Here is a 15,994-nt window from a genome sequence, read left to right on the forward strand (position 1 = left end):
TGCTTTTTGAGCAAGTGCATGGAGCTTACGTTTGGTTTTCCTCAGCTATCCTTTGCCCTCTTTCCAGTTCATAAGACTCCTTGCTCTACTTGGAGCTGGCGTTTGAACATTCTCACAGTGAGATGTGTAAGCAGCCTTTGGGCAGCTATTTACATCAGCTCCACACAGCTTTCACACGCTCCGTGGAACGATGAAAGGGGGCCATTCTGATTGACACAGCATGGGGCCGTTCAGCAGTGGTTCTGCCGCCGTGTCATTCTTGGGTTTATTTGGGTGGCGGAAAACATGCTGTTTCTAGAGTTTTGAAGCTGACTTGATGGCAGCTATGAACACAAGGAGGGCACAGGGAAAGAAAGCTAGTATAAACCCCAGGGAAAGCCAGGGTCCTGTAAGGAAGGAAATAGGGTCAATGTTAATTGAAACTCACTGTGCTGGTTATTAACTATTGTTAGGCACAACAATGCAGAGATTAGAACAATCCTATCAGAAGGCGCACAAAGATACGGGGAAACAACCCTGATGCAGTTATTTAATCACATACATTATGTGACCTTCAAGCCATTCCCAGCCAAATTAAATTACAGCTTTAAAGCACTGGGCAAACTTTGGTTCCATCCAAGTGAAGTAACTTTAGTATTATCTGTGCAGCTTAAATGACTCTAGTAGTGAATGTGGGAGATACACTGATTTGTTTTAATGCGTTCTTTGCTAGGGTTTCTTTCATGACTTAAATATAATTTAAAAAATCTTAGGCAACTGGGTTAGAAACAAGTCCACTCCTGGACAGCCATTGCCAGTCAGAACCAAAAATATTTTACTAGATCAGAAACATGTGGCCTACAATTCTCATCAGCCTTAGCCAGCACAGCCAGGAAGGAGTGAGGAAGCATGGAAGTCACAGTCCAACAATCTCTGGAGTAAAGATGGGGACAAATATTTAAAAAATGGTGATTGCCCATCCAACCCTGGAATAAAGACACAAGACAATAATATGGATTAAATATGGGCCACTTTATTGGAATTATGCCAAATGTAAGACATGCAATGTTTTATCAAAAAAGAGGGGGCCTGCAGTAGTGCGGAAACAGGTGAAAGGCAGGGGTATGCCGATACCCCTATATGCATAAATGGGCGAGTCCCAGGCCCCAAGTTCCAGCGGTCATCAGACAGCAGGAACCCAGTCAGCCATTAATAAAACACCCCCAGACCTCAAGTCCTCTTTAACTGAAGACCATTGGTCCGGAAGTGGCCCAGCGCATCCGCCCACCACAGGCACTGTAATCGCACGACCTGCAGTGCCGGGAGGTTGTATGTGCTGTTGGCTGTCTCTCCCTGTCTCAGCTGGCGGTGCTGGTGCTGTTCTCTGGTTGTGGCTCCTTCACCTCTTTGTCTGACCCCAAATCCCTTGCTGCTGCTCCTGCTCTGCCATCCAAGAGAGCCATGGGTCAAAAACATTCGGGAACCCCCTGGCTTATGCCACCTACCAGTGGAAGGGGGGTTGAGTAGGAAATAATTGCACTATGAGGTTAAACCCTTTCCCTTGCTTTCCATGAGATGACCTTTCTCGTGAAATGAAGGAGGGCGAGACATACTTTCTCCATTTCCTCCCATTACAGCAATAAAAGGACCATTCAGAGGGCCAAACCTGCAGTCAAGGCCAAACCTGAACCATCTGGCCTGAGTAGAAGAAGGTCCACTTTCCGCTTTCCTCATACAGTATCTCCCATCCTGAGAGTCCTGTGTAGTACTTCACGGACCGGAATCCTGGATGATAAGTTTCCAAACTGGGAGAGGGAGGGTGCCCGTGAGAGATGGAGAAATTTTTAAAGGAGGAACACACATCTGTGAAAATTTTCATAATGAAAAATATTTTTATCAGCGTAAACATTTATTTTATTAATTTCAGACCAAGAAATTAATGTAAATTATTTTACTACGTACCTGAGTTTATTTTTATTTTAAACTACTTTTTGGGTAGTTTAGCTAGCTGGGTAGCTCCATAGTTTATGTACCTGGCTGCAGAGGCAGAGGCTGAGAGTTTGATTCTCCCACTGTACCTCCAGGGAGAAGAGCCAGCCTGTGTGGCCTTGGGCAAGCTGCACAGTCCCAGGGCACCCCCAGAAGAAGGGAAGGGTAGACGATTTCTGAATATTCTCTACCTGGAAAACCTTGGAAAGGGCCTCCATAAGTCAAAATTGACTGGATGGCACATGATTATTATTATTATTATTATTATTATTATTTAGTGTAGCTTAAAAGGAGGTTGGACCTTATGATTAAAAGGAGTTGGATGATGGTGAAGGAGAAGTGGGGTAGTGTGAAGGTTTTTCAAGTAAATGAATGAATGAATGAATGAATGAATGAATAAATAAATAAATAAATAAATAAATAAAGTACTATAACATAATATTGAAGTGTTTGGGAACCACTGTTATATCTGCATTCTGCAGATATAATCTTACAGGAGAAGTTTCCATGCTATGAATACTGCATTAATGTTGCATTCTAGAGCTACTTTTTAAATGGACAGATATAATATCTAACAGTAGGAAGGAGTGAGGAAAATTAACTCCCGATTTGTGTATTACAGCATACACAAATCTGTCTCAACCATATCCAATAGCAATTACATGGTTTCAATATTTACAGTGGTACCTCTTTCTAGAAAAATCTCTCTCACAACAAATATTTGCAGCCTTTTTAGTTTATTTGTTGAATCCCTTCTTTTCAAAATGCTCTTTCTAAGATCCTGGCCAGAAGCCTATCCTTGTTAAGCAGGAAGATGGCTTCTTGCTTCAGCACAGAGGACTGAGATTTAATGTGGTATGAAAGACACTGGGCATCAAGGAAAAAATTATGCTCTATTCTTGTCAGCATAATTTTGCCCTTGGAGTCTGTGCACTAGAAGAAGGCAGATCATGTGAAACAAATATGTTTCCTAGCAACTGGAAGTCAACAGACCTGTTTAGAAGTGCAAAGGTTGGGAAAGGAGGAATTAAAATGCTTGGAGCCAAAATTTCCTGATGCTACGTTTTCAGCCTTTAAAAGCAAGAAAGTCCATTGCTGAACCATCTTTTCCTTTATCTAAAATATACAATTTTGGGACTGTTTAATGAGGAAAATGCTTCTTTTTGTCCAGAAACTGCAGGAGAAAATTATCCTCACAGCTGGTGAAGAAATCATTCCTAGTGATACAGAAAGGAGCATCTTTGTAAATCCCCTGTACAATTATCACACAGGTTTAGGTTTCCTTAGTGCACAATGCTTTGAAATTTGGGGAAAAGGCAAGGTCCATGGGTCTGCACAAAGCTCTCTTCCAACACCATGTATTTTGAATGAATCACTCTCCCCCCATCAGCTTTCTTCATTGTCCAGTCTTCACACTGGTTTACAACAATCAGGAATAACCTAACAGGGATAGACATGGCCTTGATGTCATCTTTACTTTACAGGAGCTTTTCAGATTACTTCATAGCTGCTTGTCTTGGACAAGAGACCAGTGTTTGGACGTAATATGGAGAAACAAAATGTTTTCAAATTAGCAAAGGTGCCTGACAAGGATATATTTATTTATTTATTCATTTTTTTCATTTCTTGACTGCATTCTCCATTTTGACTGAGGATTGAATCAGTGTATAAAAGATCTTTAATGCTTTGAATTTCTCCATTTACATTAAGGTTGTATAATTCTTCTGTAGTTATTATAGCATTCTTAACATTCTACTGTAATCTTGCTCTTGCACTTCCTTCTTTAACAGTGGTTATTACAAGCCATTTCCATTTACTTACACTGTTTCTTCAACCAATTTACACACCTCCTTTACTCATTGAATCTAGAAGCTGAATATTATGCATCATTCTCTATATGTTCTGTATGCTGACTGGTCAGATAGGGAGATAAAATACTATATAAGGAGACCTTTCTGTTCGGGCAGGCTTTCCCTTAATAACTGGTGGTCCGAGATGAGTTTTTATTATCTGCATACCTTCTGTTTTTAATTTGAAGATATTGCCTTTTTAATGATGTAAGCCACCTTGGGTTCTTTTTAAGAAGAAAAGCAGGCTAAAAATATTTTATATAAATAAATATATCCTTGTCAGGCACCTTTGCTAATTTGAAAACATTTTGTTTCTCCATACTATGTGCAAACACTTGTCTCTTGTCCAGCATATAAGTTTGTTACCAGGTGTTCCCTGAGGGAACATGTGTGCACTCACGCTTGTTCAGAGACATACATAAGGGATCTGTGAACTATGACAACAGTGTGTAGACTGGGCTGAGTAGATCATACAGAAAAGGAATTTTACTGAATACAACAGAATTAAAATTTAGCACAATTATATAATCAATATGAAGAAACGAAGCAAAAAGAAACAAAATTGCATGGTTGAGAGGGGTCAAAGGAAGAATCTTTCCCTAAATCTCTCTCTCTCTCTCTCTCTCTCTCACTCACTCACTCACACACACACACACACACACACACACACACGGGGGGGGGTGGTAGATTGGGAGACCACCAACATGTGGGGGAAATGCTCACAGAAGACAGATGAATGTGACAATTACTTCTCCTTAGTTCTGTCTTGGAGCGATGAAGTGTTGGAACTCTAGCTGGCAGAATCAGCTGGAGGGTTCCGACAGAGATAGATACAAAGAGAAGTTTGACGCCAGAAACTGAACTGAACCTGCACTGAACCTGAACAAGTCATACGGCTGCTGTATGTCTCTTGTATGGTTTTGAGCAGACTGACTAATGATCTGGCCCCTTATTAGTTATGTGCCTTGTTCTCCCTTGATCATTGTCTTCCCACCTGGCTAATCCAGAGACAATGGACAGTTCCAGAAATTGGGAGAAGGAAGGGCACACTAAGACAGCTCTATAAAATAGTTCTAAACAAATATGCTTAAGGTTGTGCTTTGTGTTGCTTAATTACACTAACCCTTCTGTTACAAAACATTACCTTATTCAATGGAGCACACTACAGATCAGCCTGATATACTGACATGATTCTTACTAACATAATCAAAGATCTCAGAATGATGATAAGAATGAATTGTATGCTGGGCTGTATTTGAAATCATAGGCTACCTCAACATCCACCCTTCCAGTATGCTTAATTGAGGCAAAGTTAATACTTTTTATAAATCTGTCCAGAAAGGTCATGATGTCTTTGGAGATCATACTGTAACCATGCTGGCTAAGAATGTATATATGCATGTACAGATTACTTCACTCTTTAGTGAATAAATCCACCTACAACATAAATGACTAAACTCATAAATTCATAAATGACTTTAGGTGAAATGTTCTAGGGCAGTGGTTTCCAACCTTGGGTCCCCAGATGGTTTGGGTTTTTTTAGCTAAAACTCGTAAAGTTTTCACCATTTGCTGTACTAGCCAGGATTTCTAGGAGTTGCAGTCCAAGAACATCTGGGGACCCAAGGTTGAGAACCACCAAAGCAGAGCAGCTGTCAAGAAACTAGTAGAGATTAACCAAATACAAAGACCTTTGAAGAAATGGAGTAAAGTCCACTAAGGCTTCTGTGAAATAAAACTAGTTAGTCTTCAAGGTGTCACTAGACTCTTGGTTTTGCTGCTGATACCAAGAGGCACCGCATGAGTAACTCTGCATTGTTTATCCGAGGTAGTGAACTGTTCACAAACATGGACAGAAAGAACAATATAGATTATATGAGAACTTCTCCTATTGACTTTTTGAAGGAAAAGAAAAGAAAACGCTAATTCAACTGACCACCCAAATATGGGGTTGCAGAGGAGGAGAGATGGGAAGTGGTGTTCCAGGGAGGCTGGCATTGTTTTCTATCCCAACCCTTCCTGTCTAATTGGGAAAAGTGCTTCCTCTCTGATGGGAAGGAGCAGGTGCTGAGATGTAAGAAATCATAAATGTGAGACTAATCATAATCATCATTGTCGTCGTTGTCATAGTCATCATCACCTTCTTCTTCTTCATCATCATCATCATCATCATCATCATCATTGAACTATAGAGCTGGAAGGGACCCTATGGATTATCAAGTCCAGCCCTGTTAAGGAGGCACAGTGGAGAATTGAACTCCCAATGTCTGGCTCCGCAGCCTGAGACCTAAACCATTGCTTATGTAGATATGTTTGACTTTGTTTCAGGGAAAGGCAGTGGGCCCAGTTTGTCCAAGTTCATTTTATTAAAAACCTTGTATCTCATATTGAATTTTGTATCTCAGTTTCTTCATAAGCTGGAGCCGAACACCTGGTTAAGTAGAATGTGTTTGAAGAGAGCATTGCTCCTTGTGATATTTGATTCACTTGAAGAAGTCTTGAGTTCACTATTTCTTGCTGGAATGAATGAAGGAGCTGATTCTTTGCAAAGGAGGACACAATGCCCCATCATCTTCAACAGATCAGTGTACCCACTTGATGCTGGAAAAAAAAACACTAATGCTTGACATTTGAACAAATATCAATGACAGCTGGTGTTCTGGGTTGGGAAGCTCTGAAAGCTTTAAAAAGGTGTTGGCGGCACAGGACCATTAGGCTGCAAAGGGCAGAACACAAGGAGATGGAAATTAGTCTGATGGTTTAGAACAGCTATTCTTTCAACACAAAAGTCAGCGGACTCCCACTGGAAATTATTATAGGAAATTCTCTTTTTTAAAAAGAAAAAAACTTACACAGCCCTGTTTCCATTAGGAACTTTTAACCTGCATGAGCCTCAGCATTTCACACCGGCTTTGACTATATATAATAAATGAAAACTGCTGTGAAAAATAGCAGTGATTATTCCACAAACCTTTTTAAAGACCTCAGCTCAAAAGAGATTTAAGATTCTAAAGCTAATCAATACATCTAATTTCCGTTGATCTACAATTGCTCTCAGTTCAAGTTGTATCCATGCCATTTTGACAGGAAAGAAAGTGGGAAAGCAGTGTCCACACCACCTCAGACTTTAGTTCTTGACAGCAAAATGGATCCTTTAAAGCCAGGAGGCAGGCAGTGGTAGTCAGACACATTGCCTGTTGCTGCTGAGATGATGAAGAAATGAGGGACACTTGTCAGTCATTTCCACTGATTTTTTTTTTGGAACATGTTTGAAAAGTAAAGGCAAACCTAGACAGTAGGTTTGTTTTCTCTTACTTCAAATGTTGCACCCAGGTCCAGGAAGTATGGCAACTGAGGAAAAAATAACTTTTGGGGGGGAGAGGTACAAACGGGAGATCTCTCTGAAGGCTCAGAATGAAAGGTCTAAAATATGCAGCTGCCCCCACTGCTACATGTGGCATAAACAGAAACAGGTGGGAGACCAACAAAGGATGGGGTCATGTCAAGCTGGTTTTCCATTTCTTCGAAAGTAGCTTAGTGAGGAAATAATGATCTCCATGAAAAATTAGAAGGTCAAAGGCCAGTTGCTGCAGCTGAACTACAGGGCAGATTTTTAGAATTATTGCTACATTTATATTTACGTGCTGCCCATCTTAAGCACTTTCATGCCTGCTTATTTCCAACCAGAGAGGTTTAGGAAGGACTGTAAAGTGCTTCATCTGTCCTGCATTGTGCCCCAAGTGCTTTCTGGAACACAGCGGAATGCTTCTGGTGGTGAAGAATAATCCGGAAATAAATTGCTGCCATTGCTTAACTCAGAGGGCGAGCAAAGAGCGACCCATGGGATGTGCATGACCCTTGAAGCCTTCAAGGTTCCTCTTTTAAACTGTAGATTATTGCCTGTTTTAGGCCCTTCCTAGCCTAAAACAAGTAGGGGGAGGCAAAAAAGAAAGAAAAGAAAAGAGCGATTTCTGCTTCTTCCCATGCCCAAAAGTGCACAAGAGTTTAATTTGGTGTGTGTGTATGTATGTGTGTGATGGGTTTGGGGGCAGGGACACCCCCCATGAGGTCCAAAAGGGCCTCCAGGCCTCTGGACATTGCTTATCTAGGGCCTAATGGAGGAGGAAATGGCACGGATCATGGCAGAACAATCTTTTCCCAGGACCCTCATGGGAAAAGGAAGGGGCAACTGTTTCACCGTCCCTGCACTAAGGTTTCCTTGCGTCCTCTCCCCATGCTCACTCTTAAGTGGCTTGCCCCGTCATCTTCTTGTGGCAACCATTTGATTTTAGGTGGTTAGATCTCCAGGCGTGGATGCATTGAAGAGAAAGCTGGATGTCCACCGATCTCGTATACTTTATTTCGATTCCTGAATTGAGCAATGGTTTATCTCAAGGATCTCATAGGCCCCTTCCAGCTCCACTATTCTAGGATTCTCTGTCCAGGATGAAGGAGATATAATACTATTTATCATCCCTCTTAAGTGCTTTAATTTATTTATGCTTGTATGACATGTATGCTGGCAGGGTAGCTCAGTGGGGTAGATATCTGGCTGCGGAGCGAGGGACTGAGAGCTGAATTCCCCACCGTGCATCCCAGAAGAGGAAGCCTGTGCGGCCTTGGGCAAGGTGCACGGTCACTGTATGGATCCTTATCAACAAATGAAGAATAGGTCTTTAGTAAAGCGAATGACTCTCAAAGGCCCATTCAAGATCCAACCAGTCTCAAATACTTTCCATTCTGCTTGCAAAATATACTCTTAGGAAAATCTATCCCCTTCACGGATTGCTGCCTTGTCGTGGCGAAAGGGCTTGAGTAATTCAGAGAAGCTATGGTCTATGCCAGGGGTCTCAAACTCAATTTACTTGGGGGCCACTGGAGGCAGAGTCTGGGTGAGGCTGGGCCGCATCAGATTTTCTGCCAAGCGGAGCAAGAACCCGAGGAAGCCGCCCAGGAGTTTCCTTAGCCCGGTTGGGGCTCTGAGGCAGAGGAGGAGGAGGAGGAGGAGGAGGAGGAGGAGGAGGAGGAGGAGGAGGAGGAGGAGGAGGAGGGGCGCGTGAGCCCTCATCACTGGCCACAACCTCCTCTGGCTCCTTCTTCACTACCACCACCACCAGCAGGAGGCCGAAGAAGTCTTCCCCTTCTCCTCTTGCCTTCACAATCTGGGGTACCGGGATACAATCTCAAAACTGTTAGAATGATTTCAATACGAATTCAAGGCAGACCTTTCAGCATCACAGGAATCCAAGTTTATGCACCAACCACCGATGCTGAAGAGGCTGAAATTGACCAATTCTATGAAGACTTACAACATCTTCCAGAACTGACACCATAGAAAGATGTTCTTCTCATTCTAGGGGACTGGAATGCTAAAGTAGGGAGTCAAGAGATAAAAGGAACAACAGGAAAGTTTGGCCTTGGAACTCAAAACGAAACAGGGCAAAATCCAATAGAGTTTTGTCAAGAGAACAAGTTGGTCATCACAAACATTCTTTTCCAACAACACAAGAGGCGACTCTACACATGGACATCACCAGATAGGCAGTACCGAAATCAGATTGATTATATTCTCTGCAGCCAAAGATGGAGAGGTTCTATACAGTAAACAAAAACAAAACCTGGAGCTGATGGTGGCACTGATCATCAGATTCTTATAGCAAAACTCATGCTTAAACTGAAGAAAGTAGGAAAAACCACTGGGGTTGTCAGGTATAATTTAAATCAAATCCCTTATAAATACACAGTGGAAGTGAAGAATAGATTTAAGGAACTCGATTTGTTGGACAGAGTGCCTGAAGAATTATGGATGGAGGCTCGTAACATACTACAGGAGGCAGCAACAAAAACCATCCCAAAGAAAAGGAAATGCTAGAACAAAGTGGCTGTCCAATGATGCCTTACAAATAGCAGAGAAGAGAAGGGAAACAAAATGCAGTTACAGAAAATTGAATGCTGACTTCCAAAGAATAGCAAGGAGAGACAAGAGGGACTTCTTAAATGAACAGTGCAAATAAAGAGAGGAAAATAATAGAAAGGGGAAAACCAGAGATCTGTTCAAGAAAATTGGAGATATTAAAGGAACATTTTCTGCAAGGACGGATATGATGAAGGACAAAAATGGTAGGGACCAAAAGAAGCAGAAGACATCAAGAAGAGGTATTTATTTATTTATTTATTTATTTATTTATTTATTTATTTATTTATTTATTTATTTATTTATTTATTTATTTATTTATTTATTTATTTATTTATTTATTTATTTGATTTTTACCCCGCCCCTCTAGACCATGTCTACTCGTGAGGTGCAAGAATAGACAGAGGAATTATACCAGAAAGATCTGGAAGTCCTGGGAAACCCAGATAGTGTGGTTGCTGACCTTGATCCTGGAGAGTAAAGTCAAGTGGGCCTTAGAAAGCATAGGTAAAAACAAGGCCAGTGGAGATGATGGCATTCCAGTCAAACTATTTAAAATCTTAAAAGATGATGCTGTTAAGGTGCTGCACTCCAACTACCGTACAATTGCACTCATTTCACACACTAGCAAGGGTTATGCTCAAAATCCTACAAGGTAGGCTTCAACAGTACGTGGACCAAGAACTCCCAGAAGTATAAGCTGGATTTTGAAGGGGCAGAGGAACTAGAGACTAAATTGCTAATATGTGCTGGATTATGGAGAAAACCAGAGAGTTCCAGAAAAACATCTACTTCTGCTTCATTGAATATGCAAAAGCTTTGACTGTGTGGACCACAGCAAACTAGGGCAAGTTCTTAAAGAACTGGGAGTGCCTGACCTTATCTATCTCCTGAGAAATCCATATGTGGGACAGGAAGCAACAGTTAGGGCAGTGACAGATTTTACTTTCTTGGGCTCCATGATCACTGCAGATAGTGACAGCAGCCACAAAATTAAAAGATGCCTGCTTCTTGGGAGGGAAACAATGACAAACCTTGACAGCATCTAAAAAAGCAGAGACATCACCTTGGCAACAAAGGTCCGCAAAGTCAAAGCTATAGTTTTTCCAGTAGCGATGTACGGAAGAGAGAGCTGGACCATAAAGAAGGCTGGCCACTAAAGAACTGATGCTTTTGAATTGTGGTGCTGGAGGAGACTCTTGAGAGTCCCCTGGATTGCAAGGAGAACAAACCTATCCGTTCTGAAAGAAATCAAGCCTGAGTGCTCACTGGAAGGACAGATCCTGAAGCTGAGGCTCCAATACTTTGACCATCTCATGAGAACAGAAGACTCCTTGGAAAAGACCTTGATGTTGGGAGGCGGGGCTTTGTTGCGGTGCTGCCAGCAACTCCAGAGAGGAGCTCTCTCTGGGAAAGCTGGAACCCTCCGGTCCGGGATCCCCCTTTTGAAATGGGGATCAAAGGAGAGTCTAGAAGAAGTCTCTCTGAAGCAGATGGTGAGCAGCAGAAGGAGAAGAAAGGGAGGCAGACCCGGACTTTTTTCTTCTGAAGAAATCACCGTGCACGGACTGGAGCGGGCGCCATTTTTTGGCACTGAGCCGCGAGGAACCCTTTACCGGGGGAGAGGAGAGCAATCAATATAAACTAAAAATATATAACAAGTAAGTAAGCCGAAGCCTCTGATTTATGAAACAGCCTCATTAAGCTGAAATAAGAATGAAAATATTTGGCGGAAAGAATAAATGCAGCGGCGGGTTTATCTTATCAGTCTGACTCAAAAGCGAAACTAAGCTTCTCCAAGTGAACTATTAAAACGCCAGGCTGATTCTAAAGCCGAGAGTCTGAGATGGAAAAATAAATCTTATGTTTCTGGAGAAGAATCCCAGACAGCAACACCGTCTGACTGGATTTAAGAGACTTCGGTGGATGCAGTGTGGCTGGGATACGTTACTCTTTGCCTTCTCTGGACTTTGTGAACTATAAATAATAGAATCTGGTGGTTTTCGGGAGAAGGAGCTGACGTGGCCGACTGGACTAAGGAGCATTAAGGGGTTAATGAAGATCACAAGACGAGCTCCAAGGACAATCTACTGGACAGTTTGAGACTCTGTGACTGTTGTTTTGTTTGTGACCACGTGTGAGTCTAATAATAGAAGCTTGCTGAACTCAGGAGAAGAAGAAATAACTGCGTCACGGTTCTAATTGATATTGTATTTGCTGGGCTAAAAGTTGATTTTTATACTACAATATTTGGACAAAGATTGGAGGGAGATCTAAGGGGAAGTTTATGATGAGGGGTTTGAATTGTTGATAAAATTGTGGAAACTGTGGAAGGATTTCTAGGGGGTGATTATTGTGGTATTTATACAAACCCCAAAGCCTGAGATGGACCCCAAAAATTCAAAAGAACAAATGGAGACTTGGTCTGTTCAATCCCAAAGTTCTGGAATAGTGGTGCAAGAAATAGAAAAGGAATGGCAGATTAATATACAAAGGCTAATATTAACAGGGTTCCAGCAAGTGAATGCAGGTCTTAGCAAAATAGAGAATTTGATGAAAGGGACGAAAGAGGGGACAGTAGATGCCAAACAAAACTTAAATGAAGTTGTACAGACTTTAGAATCGTCTGTATTAGACATGACACCAGGTAATATGAATGCAGTAGAGAGTTATCCAGTGACCCATGCAGCTTCCAAAATTAAAAAGCATTATGACAAAAATCTTAAGGAGGCAGAGATACTGAAACCAGATAATTTTATGGTGAAAATATGGGAAGTGAAAAAAATGGATATTCTGTCAGATGGGCTGAAAGACTGTTCAATTCAAAAAGAAACTGAACGATGGGATGTATTGTATAAATGGCAGCAGCTACCAGACAATGTTGGAATAACATAGAATAAAATTAAAATTAAATGATAAGATAAAAGCAGGAGGGTAATCAAACTGTGAAAAAGCAAAAAGTTGATATGTATTAGTAATATGAATTGATTGGATGATGTTATACTTTATGCTCTCCTATCCCCCAAAACCATTTTTCCTTTCCTATCCCCTCTTTCTTTCTGTACCCTCTATCCCTGTTCCTAAATAAAATAAAATAATTAAAAAAAAAAAAAAGAAAAGACCTTGATGTTGGGAAAGTGTGAAGGCAAGAGGAGAAGGGGACAACAGAGGACGAGATGGTTGGACAGTGTCACCGAAGCAACCAAGATGAATTTGACCCAACTTTAGGAGGCAATGGAAGACAGGAGGGCCTGGCATGCTCTGGTCCATGGGGTCACGAAGAGTCGGACATGACATAATGACTAAACAACAACAAAAGGAATATCTATTTCTGCTGAAGGTTTCAGGGCAATTGCAACTAGTCTCAGAGGGTAGCAGATGATGTCACAGTCCCTGTTTCTCACAACATCTTGAGGTTTCAATCTTGTGTCTTTTATCTGTTAAAGTACTGTCCTGTGGAGTTGAGATGTGACAGAAACAGTAAATGAAAAGCACACATATTTGATAAATACACAGGAGCTTCCCTGAAGCACATCATTTCCTGAGTGGTAATTTGTGATTTTGTTGCACAGAGCAGCACACAACGTGTGGCAAAGCTGTCAGTTTTTCAGGTACTGGAGCAGACTGGCTCTCCCCCACCTCTATTTTTTTCATGATGGCAAATAAGTAGCTGCTTTGTTAGAGGCAAGTGCAGCTTACTGCATTGACGTGTTAATCTGCTTTGACATTTCTTCAGCGGATTTTGTCCAATGCAGGCACCTTTGACTGGGTCAGCATTCTGTCAGCAAACCTAATCATTTCTGTAACATTAACATTTCTGCTGTGCTAACCTGCAGCTGTCCTTTCTCAAAGTGCTCCCAGTTTCATAGACAAATTATGCTAATGAAAATGTAGAAAATAGGCAATAAGACAAACCAGCTCTGAGACACAAAGAGGGTGGGGTGGGCAGGCTGAATCAGAAAACAGATAGGACAGTAGCAACCTCATCACTGCTGCTTTATCCTACGACTGCTCCTTTCCTGCTGCTTTGTAACTTCCTTTTCTCCCAGAGTGTGTTATTTACTTACACTCCCCACAAATTTCTTTTATATCTTGTGCTTTTAATGCTTGCTGCTTAGATCCTATCTCTGTTAGTCTCCCTGCCCGATTCCCTGTATGTTGTTGACTCATGGCATCCATCAGCCATTGCTTCATTCCTCTATTTCCCGTTTCTTGTCGTTTGTACATGTTTGCTCCTACTAAACCTTAAATGATCAAGACCTTTCTGGAAACTGATAGATCTAGAGAGGCCTATGATTAATTACCTTTCTAGGATCCATACAAAAACAGTCCTTGTTAAAGTTTTCTAATAAGTGGGTGGTTCATGCCCCACCTCACACAATACTGCTTTGTTGGTGAAGAATTGTCAGTGGGCTTCCCTGTACTTGAGAGTGGTCTGTATTTTTGACATGCTGTCTAGTCTACATTCACTTAAAAAAAAAAACAATAATTGGATCTTTAACAATAAGCCCAGGAGGGATTGCTCTGTATTTTTTTGACAGGCATAAGTACAGTCATTTCCAGGTTTTGAAGCCATCTAAAGTTTGCTGCCCTGGGTAAAACCTCAGTAGTTCCACAAGATAGAGAAAACCCTGAGACTCATAAGAAGAGAAAGAAGGGTACCGAATTTGTCCAGCAACTTGAACAGGGGAGATGGGAATGACAAGCAGCCAGACACCTGGCCACCAGTCTTACTCACCAGGCTGAGATACAGGATGTTTCTAATTAAATAACAGGAATTATTGGCAATTTGAAATCGATAGATGTAAATTAGCATGTACTGTATACATTTCTACAGGAATTTCTACAGGACTGTTCTTTGTTGTCTTCATGGCTTTTCCAGGGGTGTTGCTCACACGATCGATATCACAACCAATGCGCAACGAATCACTTGACTGGCAGCCCACTGGAGGGTGCCGACTGCTTGCATGATTAATATAGCACATATAATATTTTTCCCAACAGGATTATGGCTCATGCCTTGAGTTCTGCACAGAGAATATTTTCATATCTCTCTGTGTATTTCCAGTTTTACAATTTAGACTGAGGGTCAGCAATTTTTCTGAGACCAATGAGTAATCTGGCAGTGATCGTGACTACATAGCAAGGGAAATGCAAATTAACTGGCCTTCTCTTGCTGCAGTCGCACTAGAGCAGTGATGGCAAACCTATGGCATGTGTGCCACATCTGGCATGCAGAGCCCTCTCTGTGGGCACATGATCCATGCCAATGCCACCGCCCATGCTGGCCTGCTGTGGGGTGAGGCACCACTTGCTGCCAGGGCTCAGCTTGAGCTCATGCCTTTGCCTCATCCCCTGCTCGAAGGGAGCCTGCGAGTGATGTTTTAGGTGGTGATTGGGTGGCAGCAGGAGCATGAGGCACAGGTGAAGGAGGAGCTGCACCTGGCCAGACCTTGGTACGCATTGCAGCTGCCCATTGCCTGTGGCTTTGGCTTCGCAGGAGACCAAGTGAGCGGGGTGGAGAGCAGTGCAGAAGGCCAGGCAATGGTCCTGTCTATATTTGGGGAGGGGACAAAGGCACCCCTGGATGCCCTCTGGAGGACACGCTGGCCAGAGAGTGCCCACTGATTGAGTAGCTTGGGGGTTGAGGTGTCTGGCTGCATAGCCAAAGGTTGCGGGGGTTGATTCCCCCCCCCCCCCGGGCCTCTTGGACAGGAGCTAGACTCAATGATCTATGCACTTTGGGTACTTGGGCTCAAAAAGGTCTGTCATCACTGCACTAGGGCATTTGATTCTCTCTGATATAAGTGACACAGAAGCAGAGGAAAAAAGCCTTCTACTACTATTTGAAACACCTGTAGATGGTGCAGTTCAAAGGAACTGCCCTAAAAAGGGTTTCCTTTCTCCCAATCATTTCCATATCTTGCCAGCAAGAGTTGCCACCATAAAAAAAAAGAATGAATAAACAGGACTGTTGGGTGTGTGTGAAGTTGTTTTGTAAAAAAAGAAGTAGCAGCAGCTCAGGGGAGCAGAGGCTTTGCAGTGAGAGTTGAGTGCTGGTACTGCATGTGTGTGCACGTGCATGCATTCCCTCTCCCTCTTTTGTCTCCTTTTTGCTTTCTTTCTCTATTACACATACTACTCCCACACTATTTTGCTGCTCCCCTGATGCTCCCTCTCTTTCCTGCTGCTTCTTCTGCTTCCCCCCAACTACAAACAAGCTGCCACCCATCCACATAGAAAACACCCTTTCAAATCCTTC

This window comes from Pogona vitticeps, chromosome 2 (genome assembly GCF_051106095.1).
Source record: "Pogona vitticeps strain Pit_001003342236 chromosome 2, PviZW2.1, whole genome shotgun sequence".
NCBI classification, from domain to species: Eukaryota; Metazoa; Chordata; class Lepidosauria; order Squamata; family Agamidae; genus Pogona; species Pogona vitticeps.